The sequence below is a fragment of the Tiliqua scincoides genome, chromosome 11 (genome assembly GCF_035046505.1).
Source record: "Tiliqua scincoides isolate rTilSci1 chromosome 11, rTilSci1.hap2, whole genome shotgun sequence".
Taxonomy (NCBI): Eukaryota; Metazoa; Chordata; class Lepidosauria; order Squamata; family Scincidae; genus Tiliqua; species Tiliqua scincoides.
This window is the reverse complement of record NC_089831.1, coordinates 23,128,120-23,141,923: the sequence shown is the minus strand read 5'-3', so window position 1 is coordinate 23,141,923 and position 13,804 is coordinate 23,128,120. Positions and strand designations below refer to the sequence as shown.

At 45.8% G+C, this 13,804-nt stretch overlaps 1 pseudogene; it reads left to right on the top strand.

Annotated features, from left to right (window-relative positions):
* The first annotated feature begins 14 nt into the window (after nt 1–14).
* On the top strand, nt 15–131 carry LOC136662705 (5S ribosomal RNA; annotated as a pseudogene).
* The last annotated feature ends 13,673 nt before the right edge of the window (nt 132–13,804 follow it).

Genomic DNA, 13,804 nt, shown 5'->3' with positions numbered 1-13,804 from the left:
TCAAGAACTCAGAATCCTAAAGACAATACCCTGCACATCCCTGATCTTGTCTGATCTCGGAAGCTAAGCAGGGTCAGGCCTGGTTAGTACTTGGATGGGAGACCGCCTGGGAATACCAGGTGCTGTAGGCTTATACCATAGTCTTTCGAGACTCAAGGTTGCCAACCATCTCCCTATACTGAACACTATCTCCAGATCTTGTCTGATATCGGAAACTAAGCAGGGTCAGGCCTGGTTAGTACTTGGATGGGAGACCGGGTGCTGTAGGCTTATACCATAGTCTTTCGAGACTGAAGGTTGCCAACCAAAGACAATAATTTCTTATTGTGTACGCTCCCTGAAGCCAGGGACTTGTAGGTTTGCTTATATAACTCCAAAAAGTGCTTTGTACATTGGTGGTATAATGTATAAGGGATAGTAATTAAGATTGAAAATTTTTTGGGGGGGAGAGCACTTTTGGCTCAAAACCTTGGGGAACAAGATGTGAATGGGGACTAAAATTGATCCTTTCCGCTTACCGTTTTTCGTATACCAATTGCCTGTTTTGCAACAGCTGCAGTGTTAGTTTTCCTACCTGCTGCCATCAGTATGTTTTGGTTCTCAATATCAGGTCCTTTCCTCCCCCCACCCCAACTGCTGAAATACCTTCCTCTCTTTTGCAGCTTGTTCAGATGTGGAAGGAGCTTTTATTTTAGCCCAATCCTGCAATAATAAATGATTGTTCAGTGGCAAAATGAGGAGATTAATAGGTAAGGCCATAAGCAAGGAATAGAAAGTGGATGATCTCTACAAGTAAAACAAACCAACCAGTTTTATCAGCGTGTGGTCGGTCTGTGGAACTCCTTGCCACAGGATGTGGTGCTGGCGTCTAGCCTAGACGCCTTCAAAGGGGGATTGGACAAGTTTCTGGAGGAAAAATGCATTACGGGGTACAAGCCATGATGTGTATGCGCAACCTCCTGATTTTGGAAATGGGTTATGTCGGAATGCCAGATGCAAGGGAGGGCACCAGGATGAGGTCTCTTGTTATCTGGTGTGCTCCCTGGGGCATTTGGTGGGTCGCTGTGAGATACAGGAAGCTGGACTAGATGGGCCTATGGCCTGATCCGGTGGGGCTGTTCTTATGTTCTTAACTACAATTCCCAGGAAGCCTTGCAGGTCTTCTTGTTATCTGGTGTGCTCCCTGGGGCATTTGGTGGGCCGCTGTGAGATACAGGAAGCTGGACTAGATGGGCCTATGGCCTGATCCAGTGGGGCTGTTCTTATGTTCTTATTACGACTAGTGCAACCCAGAAATGGAATCTAGGATAGGCCTAAGGAGATTGGAGCAGGTTCCAGTTTTCACCAACTCCCACTGGACACACCAGCCAGCCAACCAGCTGAACACTATGGGATATATGGAATCAACTGAAACCTGGGACATCACTGACAGAGGGAAAAAATGTACCCTTGGTCGTAGCCCAGAGACTGGGGTTTCCAGTGTTTATCCCTTGCTTCTACTGTATGTTGCCTGTCCGCACTGCTTTACTTTCTCCCACATAAGGAAAAGCCTTCCGTTCTTAAGTGAGGCAACTGATTGTGGAAAGCAGAATTCTGGAGTTTGTGGACCTTCCATGTCTAGGATTGACAGCAACTGTTGCCCTGCACATGCCTGATCTCAGAAGCTAAGCAGGGTCAGGCCTGGTTAGTACTTGGATGGGAGACCACCTGGGAACACCGGGTGCTGTAGGCTTATACCATGATCTGGGAAGCTAAGCAGGGTCAGGCCTGGTTAGTACTTGGATGGGAGACCGCCTGGGAACACTGGGTGCTGTAGGCTTATACCATAGTCTTTCGAGACTGAATGTTGCCAACCAACCATGATGATCTGGACCTTCCATCTAATCCAGCAGAGATCTCCTTGTCTCCTTATGCAAAATAAAATCCAAAACTTAGGGACTAACATCATAGCAAGGGAGTGAAGCCTGCTTTCCACTCATGACTGTCAATGGCCATGCTCCTCTGGTGGCAGGTATTCCTCAGGGCTTTGCATTGCACCTTCTCAAGATGCAAGCCCTCCTGCAATCTCCACTCCCTTTTAGAAAGGGCCTTTTTGCTGATGTTGAGCAATATAATCATCATCATCATCATGTCCTGCTGATCAGACCATCACTCTGTCTACCTAGAATGCAGCTGTCAGAGTTTTGAGCAGAGCCAGATGGTTGGATGGCATCACTGGCACACTTTATTGGTTGCCCATTCATTTCTGGCTGCAGTTCAAACTCCTGTCAGTCAGTAATGCCCTGAAAGATCTTCCATTACATTGAGGCCCAAAATGAAATACCAGTTGTGGTGGTGGGGATTTGCTGTACCAGATCAGAATCTCCACTTGAAACTACCTTCTAAAAGTTGGGTTGTGGCCCCACCTACCTCTTTTTTGTCACCAGTTTTTGGCCCTTTTTTGTCACAGGGCCTCTCAGCTATATCTGGAGATACCAGGGATTGAACCTGGTATCTTTTGTGTTCAGAATATGGGCTCCGTCATGAGCTATGGACCATTTTGTGCTGTGAACTCCAGGTTTGAGTTCTAGTTTGGTTTGCCTGCCTAACTGAGCAAGAACCCTCAAGGCAAGTGTCCTTTTCCCCCCATTACCATTATGGACAGAGTAGGCGATAAGTTAACCCATGAAGCATGATAGTGATGTAGATATTCACAATCTTAGTGTCAGGAGGCAGCTGTCCATTCAGATAGTGCCATCTCCGATTCCGATTCTTGCTGAAGTGGAGCTGGATGGACAGTGCTGTGCCTGGAGCACAGGAGAGAGGGGCAGCTTGTCAATGGCATCTTCAGCAAGCCAAAGAGTGTGCACCAAATGGCTGTGTTGCCACAAGGCATGAAACCAGTGGATGGCATCCAAAGGCAATGTGCAAACAGCAAACTGGCACCGATGCACGGAAATGAAGAACATACAGAGCAGCAGCAGATGATTGTCCAGTAGTAAACAAAGACTCAAAACTGTGTGGCTCATCGTCGGGAAGCTGGGAGTGATGGACACATTCTTTTCATTTTCTCTTTAGTTTTTTTCAAGTATTGTTGCTAGATTGGCAAACAGGATTACCAAAAATGAGTTGGGCTTTTTACTAACCAATTGGGGGAGACATTTCCTGTGTTTATTTGCTTATACACACATGTGTGACAATAGGCACCAGCTTAGAAGAGGGTGTGTGTGTGTGTGTGTGTGTGTGTGTGTGTGTACGACAGAGAGAGAGGAAGTGGACTGCTTCTTCCATGGTGGTGCCCACTTCTCTGGTTACCAGGAGGTTTGTCGGTTGGAAAGGTCACAGAGCCGTACATAGTCTGGGTCAAGTAAAGGTGCAGGCAGGTGGAAAAAAGTTAGAGGAAGCTACATAACTGAAGGCAGATCTAAAAAGCTGGCAGTCTATGGAAGGAAGGTGGGGCATAGGAGTTTGTATGGCGAGAAAAGTGGCATCCAAGCAAAGCTCCCCAGATTAAGTATTGAAAAATTGTGGCCTTTTGGAGTCTCTTATATCACTCCTGCTTCTATTTCCTCAGTTCTCCCCGCCAATAAATTGGGTAGAGTAAGTTATAATTAGGACCCTTAAGTGGTTGGCAACCTTCAGTCTCGAAAGACTATGGAATTCCCAGGCGGTCTCCCATCCAAGTATTAACCAGGCCTGACCCTGCTTAGCTTCCCAGATCAGACGAGATTGCGCATGTGCAAGGAAAAGGGGTAGAACCCTTATTATGGCAAATTACTTAGCTGGGCAGCTCAGTATAGAAAGGTGAAACATCAGACACCAAAGTCCCCCCCCCCCATAGTTCTCATTTATCAACTCAAGTCTAGGTTGAAATGGGGCTAAGCTGCCATTGGAACTGTATGAAGAAATTCTGAATGAAACGCCAAGAGATTTTTGTGATATATTTTACGTATCAGTCTAGACACAGCCGTTGATGCTGGCAGTGAAGAACAGATGCTATTTGTTTTCTGCTTTTGTTTGTGTTGTTGTTGTTTTTTAAATGAGGTAATAAAAGACACCTCAGTCGCTGTTATTTACGCAAAGCTTCAGCTAGTCAGTCGCTGGTGTAGCAATGCTGAGAACGATTGATTTTTATATATTTTTTTGGGCTATATGTTTAGAATCCTCAAGTTTGAGAACTTTGGCTTATAGCTGCAGCTCTCAAACCCCCTATTGAGCCTACTGTTCACCTGCAGAGATGAAGAGGTGGCAGCCGGAAAGGCCCCCCTGGTCTGGGCAGTGGCAATACTCGGTTTTGTGTTACCCAGTGCTGGAGGTCCCATGATGAACCTCTTCCCATGCAGCGGGCAGAGCAGGGCCTGGGTGGTGGTCATGGTGATGAACGATTGCTCTGTTCCCACTGGTTGTTTTTTGTTTTTTTTTTGCTATAACCTTTGATAGAATAGAGATATTTCAGTGTGGTTTGTTTCATTGCATTCTGCATGAAATTGTGCCTTGAATAATATATAGCATGGAATGGGTTGAAAATATCAAGATTTTATCATTTTTGGTTGGTAATTGTGACACCCCCTCCCCCCCATGGACGTAAGAACATAAGAACAGCCCCACTGGATCAGGCCATAGGCCCATCTAGTCCTGTATCAGGGCTTCCTGTATCTCACAGCGGCCCATCAAATGCCCCACACATCACCCAGTGTGGCCCACACCTCCCCGCCCCAGTGATGCCACTGGGTCTGAACAAGCTGTCACTGGTTTGAGGGTGGGTAAGGCTGTGATAGGTCTACCCTGGAAAGGACTGGGGTATTAGTATCAGCTCATAAAAGGGACTGGGACCGGACCAGGAAAAGGGATGGAGAAGAGAGACAGGAGAAGGAGAGAGAAAGAGAGGATAGAAGACAGGGAGAGAGAGAGAAAATTGAAGGGTGGTTCAATAAAAGAAAATGTTCAAAATTTATGGGCCCTGGGTGCCAAATGACCTTGGTATGCCACTGTCTCCAGGTTCAGTGATATTCTCCATATCTTTGGGAGGGGGACTTGCCTGGCTAGTAGCCATGGTGGCAGGCCTGCCCCCCTTTTTTTGGCCTTAAACAATATTTTTCCTCTCCTCTTGTTTTTGGTCAGAGACAGAGGAGGTCCTTATGGTGGATGGGGGCCACCGTCCCCCCCCCTTCTAAATGGAATAAAGTGGCCATAACATACTATTCTTCAAAGGGGACTTGGGGGGATGCAAACTGTGGCTACCTGTGAGGCATTTCTTCTTCTCTTTCTGCCCTCCTGGAGCAGTGCTAGATTATAGATTGAGCATGGTTCCATTCTGGGGCTGGGAGAAATGTGACTGTAAGCCACTATGAAAACCTCTGGCACTGATTTGGCAGCCAAAAATGTGAGAAAAGAGACTAACAGTGCAATTGTAACCTGCACTGGAACAGCCAGGCCACATAGCCTGCAGTATATCCAATGGAGGGTTGGGGCAGGCTGGAGGTTGCCTCAGGGTAAGGGTACCTTTTTCTCCCTTACCCTGAGTTAATGGCCCAGCCTACCCTAGCTATTTAACTGGCGCAAATCAGAGAAGCCTAGTGCAATGCTGGGCTGGCCAGGAGGGGAGTTAGGATATGGTGTGTGCTGCTACCCCCTCTTGGGCCTGATCCTCCCCTGTTCCACCTTCCCCCACCCAACACCCCATCCCTGGCTCCAAAACACCCTCCCGCCATCTTTTCCCACCCATCCACCATGCTGTCCCATACAATTCTACCTGTGTCAGCTGGTGCTGCTGGAGGATGTGACGCCAACAAGCCAGCACCTGTCTTTGTGCACGTACTGCCAGCTCCCGAGTCAGCTCCGGAGTAAGGGAGGCCTCAGCTGACACAAGGACATGTTAAGGTTGTGCTGCCCAGCTGATCTTGTTTTCCTGGGGGTAAGCATCACTTAACCCAATGCAACTGAGTAGATATGCATAGAATTGTGCTGTAAAAGCTCACACCTTCCTGGTCAACTCCCCTTTTCTAAATGTCTCCTCTCCCCAAACTCCAATTTCTCCCTCAAATTGGATCCAGAGATTCTCGTAAAGAGAATTTCCAGTTCATGTTTCTGATCTGCTAGGACAAGCTGTTGAGGCCTCCGGCCAGCAAAGAAGCCTGGTGTTGATTAATACAGATTACAGATGAATCCTGTGGTCTTTGGAATGCTAAAGACCAGCTCTGCCCAGGATCTGAGAAATACTCATCAACAACTCAATTGGCTTGTTTCAGGCTTGCAGCAGCTGCTCTGCTCAGGCCTGTAAATCCTCCAGGGTTGCTCATCAACCCAGCTAATCCATTTTGGACCTTGCCTGTAGAGCCAAACAAACTCCAAAGTGTTATTCCTGTCAATGATTCTTTGGTTCAGGCCTGTGAAAAAGAAAGTAGCAAGGCCAGACCCCTGTGCAAGAGCAGGAAGAGGGAACCAATGTTCTCCAGGGACGGAGTTTGGAACTTTGCGTTTCAAGAGTTGCTCCCCCTTCCCCCAAGAAGGGGGCAGATAAGAGACAAAACCAGGACAAAACTCATCAGATGATGGAGCAGAGTCTGGCAGAAAGAAGTTTACTAGTTGTTCCAAAAACAGTAGTGCTTATTTTAGCAGTGTACGGTGCTGTGATCAGAAGCAGTAGCACACAGGTTAGTTGGCACTCCCACACTAGTCATTGGCTAGGGTTTTTTGGCTATCTGTGCAGTCTAGATGTCTGGGGGAGGGGAGAGGATCATGCGTTTCCAAAACAGTGTAGTCTGTAGAGAGGTGACAGGCAGAGGAAGAGGAAAGGGAAGAATTATTGGCCAAGGAAGATGCTCCTTGCATCGGAGGAGAAAAAGAGGACTATGAGGACAGCCCGTTTTCCTCTTCCCTGCTCTGGTGACACGTGAAGATAGTATGTTTCTTGTGGCCAGGACAAGCTCTCAGCCATGTGCCTGGATACTAGAACTGTGACGCCAGAAGCCCACTCACATTCCTTGTCACGTTCATCTCTCGTGATGTGATTTTATGCCACCAGCAAATGCTCACTTTTCAGAGTTTGCGCTCCACTGATGTTCTGACAGATCTATGCACCTCCAGCAGTTTTTAACGGAAATAACCTGCTGCTGAGCAGGTGTAATGCCTGTAATTTTCTTTCCTGCATGTATTTAATTACAGCCTTGAATATATATTGCTTATTTAAAACATCGTGACCCTTCTGGTCTCAAACAGTGGCTAGGGCTCTGGAATGGGCACCAGAATGAGTCCGTGTGATGGAAAAGAGAAAGCAGCCCAGCTTTGGAAAGGTGATCCTCAGCAGCTTGTTGGAGTAGCCTTTAAGCATTGGCTTTGGTGACGGTGGGGCTTCCAGTCTGCACTCTTTGCATTCCAAAAAGATGTGCAGAAGACTGTGCCCTTTAAAATCTCAGATTAATTTAGAACAAGAAGCTGGGGAAAATGCTGTTCTCTGTTTTGCCACACAGTGGTATCACTAGAGGGTGGGATGCAAGGGGAACAGACTGCACTGGGTGACACCCTGGGGGGGGTGACACCACTAGTGGCCAAAATTTTAGAAACCTTTAGAAAATTTGTATTTATGAATATTACCATCGTGTTATATATCAGAATGTAATGAAACAAACCATATTGAATTATCCATATTCTATCAAACATTATGGCCAATTCACCAGAAAAAGAAAACACAGGCTGCAAGCCTAACAACACTTTCCTGAGAGTAAGCCCCATTGAACAAAATAGGACTTACTTCTGAGTAAACCTGATTAGGGTTGTGGCCAAAATTGCCTTCTGTAATGGAAAGTGGTTTCTCTTAAAACTGGCCAATGAAACTGATTGTTCTGAGAGCCAATGAGTTGGTGCAGTAGGGAATCAATAAGGCGGTAGCGTGAGTCAGCTCTCCTTTCCATATATCAGAGTGGATACTAGAACTTTTGTTCAGTTGTGCGAGTGTCATCATGCCAGATGCAAGGGAGGGCACCAGGATGCAGGTCTCTTGTTATCTGGTGTGCTCCCTGGGGCATTTGGTGGGCCGCTGTGAGATACAGGAAGCTGGACTAGATGGGCCTATGGCCTGATCCAGTGGGGCTGTTCTTATGTTCTTATATCAAATTGATCACTGTTTTTTTTTGTTGGTTACTGATTTGTTGGGTGACTGTTATATATTAAAATAAATAAAATTAATGGGAGCGACACCAATCTTAGTGCTGCCACAGCATTTATGCTGTGTGTATGATATTGTCATTCATTCTGTATGGTCTGGTACAGGAGGAGGTTTATTATGGGAGTAATGCAATGAGCTTTCGAAAGGATTGTCCATTGGTATCAGTCTGGCAGGCCCCACTGCTCGGCACACACCATTTTCCATTTGATTTCAGTTACTCTGTTTCCTCATTAGATATTTAATCAGTGAGCATCAAAGCCAAACATTTTGCCGTCGCAGGCTGGATTTTGATAAAGTGGAACTGTGTCGCAGAAACACTTTCCAAAGACCAAATAATGGAACTGGCAGGGTCTGTGCTTTAAAAAAAAAAAATACAAAGCTGGAATGGATACAAAATGAGCAAGAGAGAGGAGGGGGTGGAATATTCCTGGATCTGAAATCCAGTGGTTAGGAACTAGGCAGAAGATGTGAGAGGAGCAAAGTATTTCTGATTTTTTGCCAAAGTGCTCCTGCTGACATCTATTCAGCACTTTGAGCAGCCGGAGAAAAGAAGGTGACTGTAAATCAGCTATTCATCCACCTAACAACACCTGATGGTGAAGTGCTGTCGGCTTTGTTGGAATCCGTCCGTCGTATAAGTGGTGGGGGGAGGGCTCTTGAAACCCTAAGCGTTCCTCCTTGGAGAAGTAACCAGGAAATTCCTACACACCTGTTCACCAATTGAGGGCCCAATCCTATCCAACTTTCCAGCACTGACGCAGCCATGCCAACGAGGCACGTGCTGCATCTTGCGCTGGGAAAGCAGTCACTGAGGCCTCCTCAAGGTAAGGGAACGTGTTGGCTTACCGTGGGGCTATATTGTGGCTGCATCAGACAGGGAAAGTTGGCTGGGAATGGGTCCTCACTTTAAAGTTTAGGTGCAACTTTGGAGCTCAAAACAGTCCCCATAGTGGTGTAGAATCATAATAAATATCATCATTCCCCACCCGCTTATCCTTTCCATCAACCCTGTGAGGGAGCTTGGAGAATTAGTGAATGGCCCCTGATCACCCAGTGAGCTTTGTGAGAACTGAACCCTGGTCTCCAAGGTCCTAGTCAGACACACCAGTCTACCACACTGACTCTTAGTACATTAAAATTCAAATAAAGACAGCACAGAATACAACACACTTGTGCCCATTTTGGAAAAATAAATAAATAGATCCAGTATTTTAAAGTATCCAGTAGCTTTTTAAGCAGCATGTTCTTGACCGGTTTTTGGAAGGCCAACAGAGAAGAGACCAGTTGAGCCTTTTGTGGAAAGAGCTTCCAGGGTCTGGAAGCTAAAGCTGAGAAACCACCACCTGCAGAGGTTCAAATGATGATGGAGCAAAGTGTCCCCTGCATAACTTGATTGGTGGGGAGGATAACGTCGCATTTCTGTAAGACCCCCTGCCCCTTTGACCACTGTATGAAGATATTCTGGGAAGGGAGGAACCCAATGACAGCTGGTCCAACATGAGCCAATGGAAGAGAGTGTCACTGATCCTCTGTCCACAACCGTGTTGTCTCATCTCTAACTATGCAAGCGTCAGGCGTGGCTCAGCTCCATTTGATTAGTCCAGATCCCAGATGGTCTGGCATCTTATTTGAAATGGATCCAAGGAACAATCACCTAAAAACCCATATCCAAAGACCTCTACCACATGTGAAGTCCACTGTCGTTGTAGGTTTGATGTCAAAGCTGTATGGCAGTCTAGAAATTTGCAAACAACATTGTAGAGTTTAGAGATTTTTTTTTTATTTTAAATATAAAGACTTGGAAGTAAACACCACATGTATTTCAGTCATGGCTGAGAATTGTTTGCCATCAACCAGAGGTTGTCATTTGACTTCCCTGCATTGATCTAGAATTGTAATTATTCTGTGAACCCGGTGGTTTATTCAGTATTTCCTTAGATTAAAAAAACACGTCTCTGCTTTGACAGAACTTGCTGTTCAGATGTGATCTGTCTACTAGGAGTCCAGCTTTATTTGTTTGATTTATTAAAGTGATGTCAAGCCTCTTGTAGCTAATTGTTGCCCTGGTAATTATTGGCTATTCCCCAAAGAGCTATTAATTGGAGTTTTCGAGGACAGCTCTTTAGCCAATATGCTCAATATGACGCTGAGGTGTCAACGGGTTGATGCTGAAGGGGCTGTTGTCTGCTAAACTATTTCTGCTTAAAAAGTTCTGCCTCTTAATCATCTCACAGTTCAGCTGAGATTGGATGAGACACCACTAATGTGTTCCGTTGTTTCTGGAGGATTTGTGACAGCTGTTATATGCCTCGTCATCACTTGGCAACGTTTTTTGATTTACTTCTGTAAACACTTTGTAACAATTGACTATCTTAAAGGGCAGTCATTAATTCTTCATCCTGGAACTGCGGGGCATGAAACAGCATCGGTCCAACCCCCTCTGCATTAGGACATAAACCTGTACATTCAAAGCATTGATTACCCACGTAGTGTCAAAAGTTACCAAGTAATTTGGAGTACAAAAGGTTAAACCTCCCTCTCCATGTATATCCAAGGTCTTCTGTATTATTTCCGTGAAAAGCCATGTCTTATGTTCTAGAACTGAGCCAGACCAACAGCTCAGTTTGGGATTGGGGGGGGGGGGAAGCCTCATTTGCTTACAAGATCCCCTTCTTTGACCCCACCACCATTTTTGGGATGGCAGTCTTCCCAGTAGCCATTGCTTGGAGAGGTGCCATCACCAAGCATCAAAGGCATTCTGGGACAAAAAATGTTGGCTGGCAATTGTTGGGAAGACTATTGCCAACTCTAGTAAGCACCCCCCAAGATTTCATGTCCCTGGAAAGTGTTACTCCCCCCCCCTTTTTATTCAACTCTGAGAGGGATGATGAAAAAAATGGGAAGGCATTTATTCTGCACTATTTAGAACAGTGTTTCTCAAACTGTGGGTCTGGACCACTAGGTGGGTCGTGAGCCCATTTCAGGTGGGTCCCCATTCATTTCAATATTTTATTTTTAATATATTAGACTTGCTGCTACCATGGTATGTGACTGCATTTGGGGAAATGTTACAGGCCTGTAAAAGCTACTATGTATATTCTTCTAACAATGATATAGTCAATGGGACTGACCCCTGGGTAAGTGTGGGTAGGAGTGCAGTCTAGGATTGTTAAAAATGTTCCTGCTCGATGATGACTGTGGTTTGATTGAACCTGAAACGTGATGTCCGAACCAGGCCATCCAGCAATGCAGATGATCGAAAATGTTCCATTGTGTTTTTCCTTTAAAAACCTCCATGAGGTTGTGAACAAAATGGTTTCAAAAAAGCAACTTGAGATACACGAGCAATAGTCACAAAACACAAGTGTCCCAAATCCCAGGAGGGCATTTACTCTTCCTGCCTTTTAATTACTAGTAAACAGCTTGGGAAATAATCACTGTAGTATCCATCTCTTTCCGCCTCCTTCCCACCTGCCCTGCACTGCCCTGGCTGGCAAGAGCTGATTAATCACAGGACAGAAGTAGGTACTCCCAATTCCTGAGGTCTGGAACTGGGCGGGAGGAGCAGGAGTGGAAGGGAAAGAACAACGTGAGAGTGGAGAGCCGAGCAACGTGGAATAAATGACATTTGTTTAAAGGCACGTTAGAAGATTAATGGTGGGAGTTTGAGGATCCAGCAACGGGGCTTAAGTACAAAATTAATGGGACTTATTTTTTGTTGCCATCTCCTGCTGGAACACGCTGGAAGTGCAGAATGTGTGCAGAGAGAGGAGTGGGGAGGGGGTAAAGGGAATCACTTTGCAGTAATAACTGTTATTTATACCAGGCAGCGGCATTGAATATCGCAAAATGTGAGGTTTCAAGGTAATAACCGGACCCTCGCAATCATCATTGCCCAGTTAAAGGGCAATTTCTGAGATGGTGAATGTGGGGAGCAAATGGCAGGCAGGCAGTAAGTAAAATTCATCTCTTTTGCCTTATTTCTCATTTCCTAATCTGATTGTATGAAAAGAACACAAAGGGCCTTGGCTGAGATGAGACAGGACTGTCTGGGAGGCCTGTTCCTTTATTTGCTGAAGTCTCTGCTCCTGGGCTGCCCACCTTTTAGGGGCTTTCTTTCATTTCCCCTGTAGTAGAGCTTGTGAAAAGGCAGAAGAAGTGGAAAAATATTTCATGTTGATTTTATGCTCTTGAACTGTCCGTTTGCGCACAGCCCTTAGCTCTCCCCATCCACCTTCACACCATTTTTTTAGAAGAAATTTTTGCAGTGCCACAGATGTGATCTCCCTTAGGTCAGGCCATGACCCACAGGCGGGTCCCATGCCGCCTGACAAGCTGAAAACCAGTGCCGTTTATGGTGTGATCTGAAGGCAGAAAAGGCTAACTAGGGGTGGTTCTGTTTGGTGCATGGATAGAAAACCACTTGGGAATGTCCATGTCTGCCTCTTTGGCTTAAGATCAGGCCAAAGGCCTGTCTACTCCAAAATCTTGTGATGCACAGTCACCATTTAAGAACATAAGACCAGCCCCAGTGAATTAGGCCAAAGACCCATCTAGTTCAGCTTCCTGATTCTTAAAGTGGCCTGCCAAATACCTTAGGAAGCACACAAGACAACTGGAGATCTGCATCCCTTGCATCTGGCATTCTGAGGTAGCCTACTTCTAAAAAACAGGAGGTTGTACATGGCCATCATGGTTTGTAGCCTGTGAAGGACTTTTCTTCCATCAATCTGTCCAATCCCCTTTTAAAGGCATCCAGGCCAAATGCCAACACCATATCCTGTGGCAAAGAGTTCCACAGATTAATTACACACAGGGTCAAGAAATATTTTCTTTGTCCTAACTCTCCCAACACTCAATTCTAGTGGATGTCTAGTTCTGGTGTTGTGTGAGAGGGAAAAGAACATCCCTCTATCCATCCCCTGCCTAATTTTGTACATCTCAGTCATGCCCCTCTTCAGTTGGATGCCTCTTTCATGCCCTCTGGTCCACAAGGAGGGAATGAAGGCAGACAACCCTCTCCTACCACTGAGGCCATGCTGACATGTAGCTGTCGTGGCTGATAGCCATTGAGAGACTTGAGTTCCTTTCACAGCAGAAATTAAACAGAAGAGGCAATGGGGCCATCGTCAGTCTTGCGACTCGTACCTATTCACTTCTTGTGCTTTCATCAACCTTGAGTTCAGATTGTACCTTTTCAGCAGGTGCGGATCTTATCGTGGACGGAAACGGATTTGAACCATGTCTTCTTTCTGCCAGTCAGCATCGACGCGGGATTATTTACAACATAAATCGCAGCCTTACGGATCTTGTAATTATTAAGCTTATCGCCACAAACCTGATCCAGTTTCCCCGATGGATTATTGTAACTAATTCAATATCCGCCCTTAAGAAGCGTCACAATAAATGCCATGGGATGTAATTCACTCACAAAAATCCCCACTCAACCTCTACTTGATGAGGCGAGGATGACTCTCTCTGTCTGAATGCCTGCATGCGTGCAATTTTCCGCTCCTGACCTGGGTAGGGTCTCTGTTTGTCTAATCCCCCATCCTATTCTGCATTACAATATAGTTATCTGTTTCTTGCTTGCTTGCACTTAATTCTTGGATCTTTCTGTTTCCAGGGTCGTGTGCGACTGCATCCCTTTCATCTTGTTTG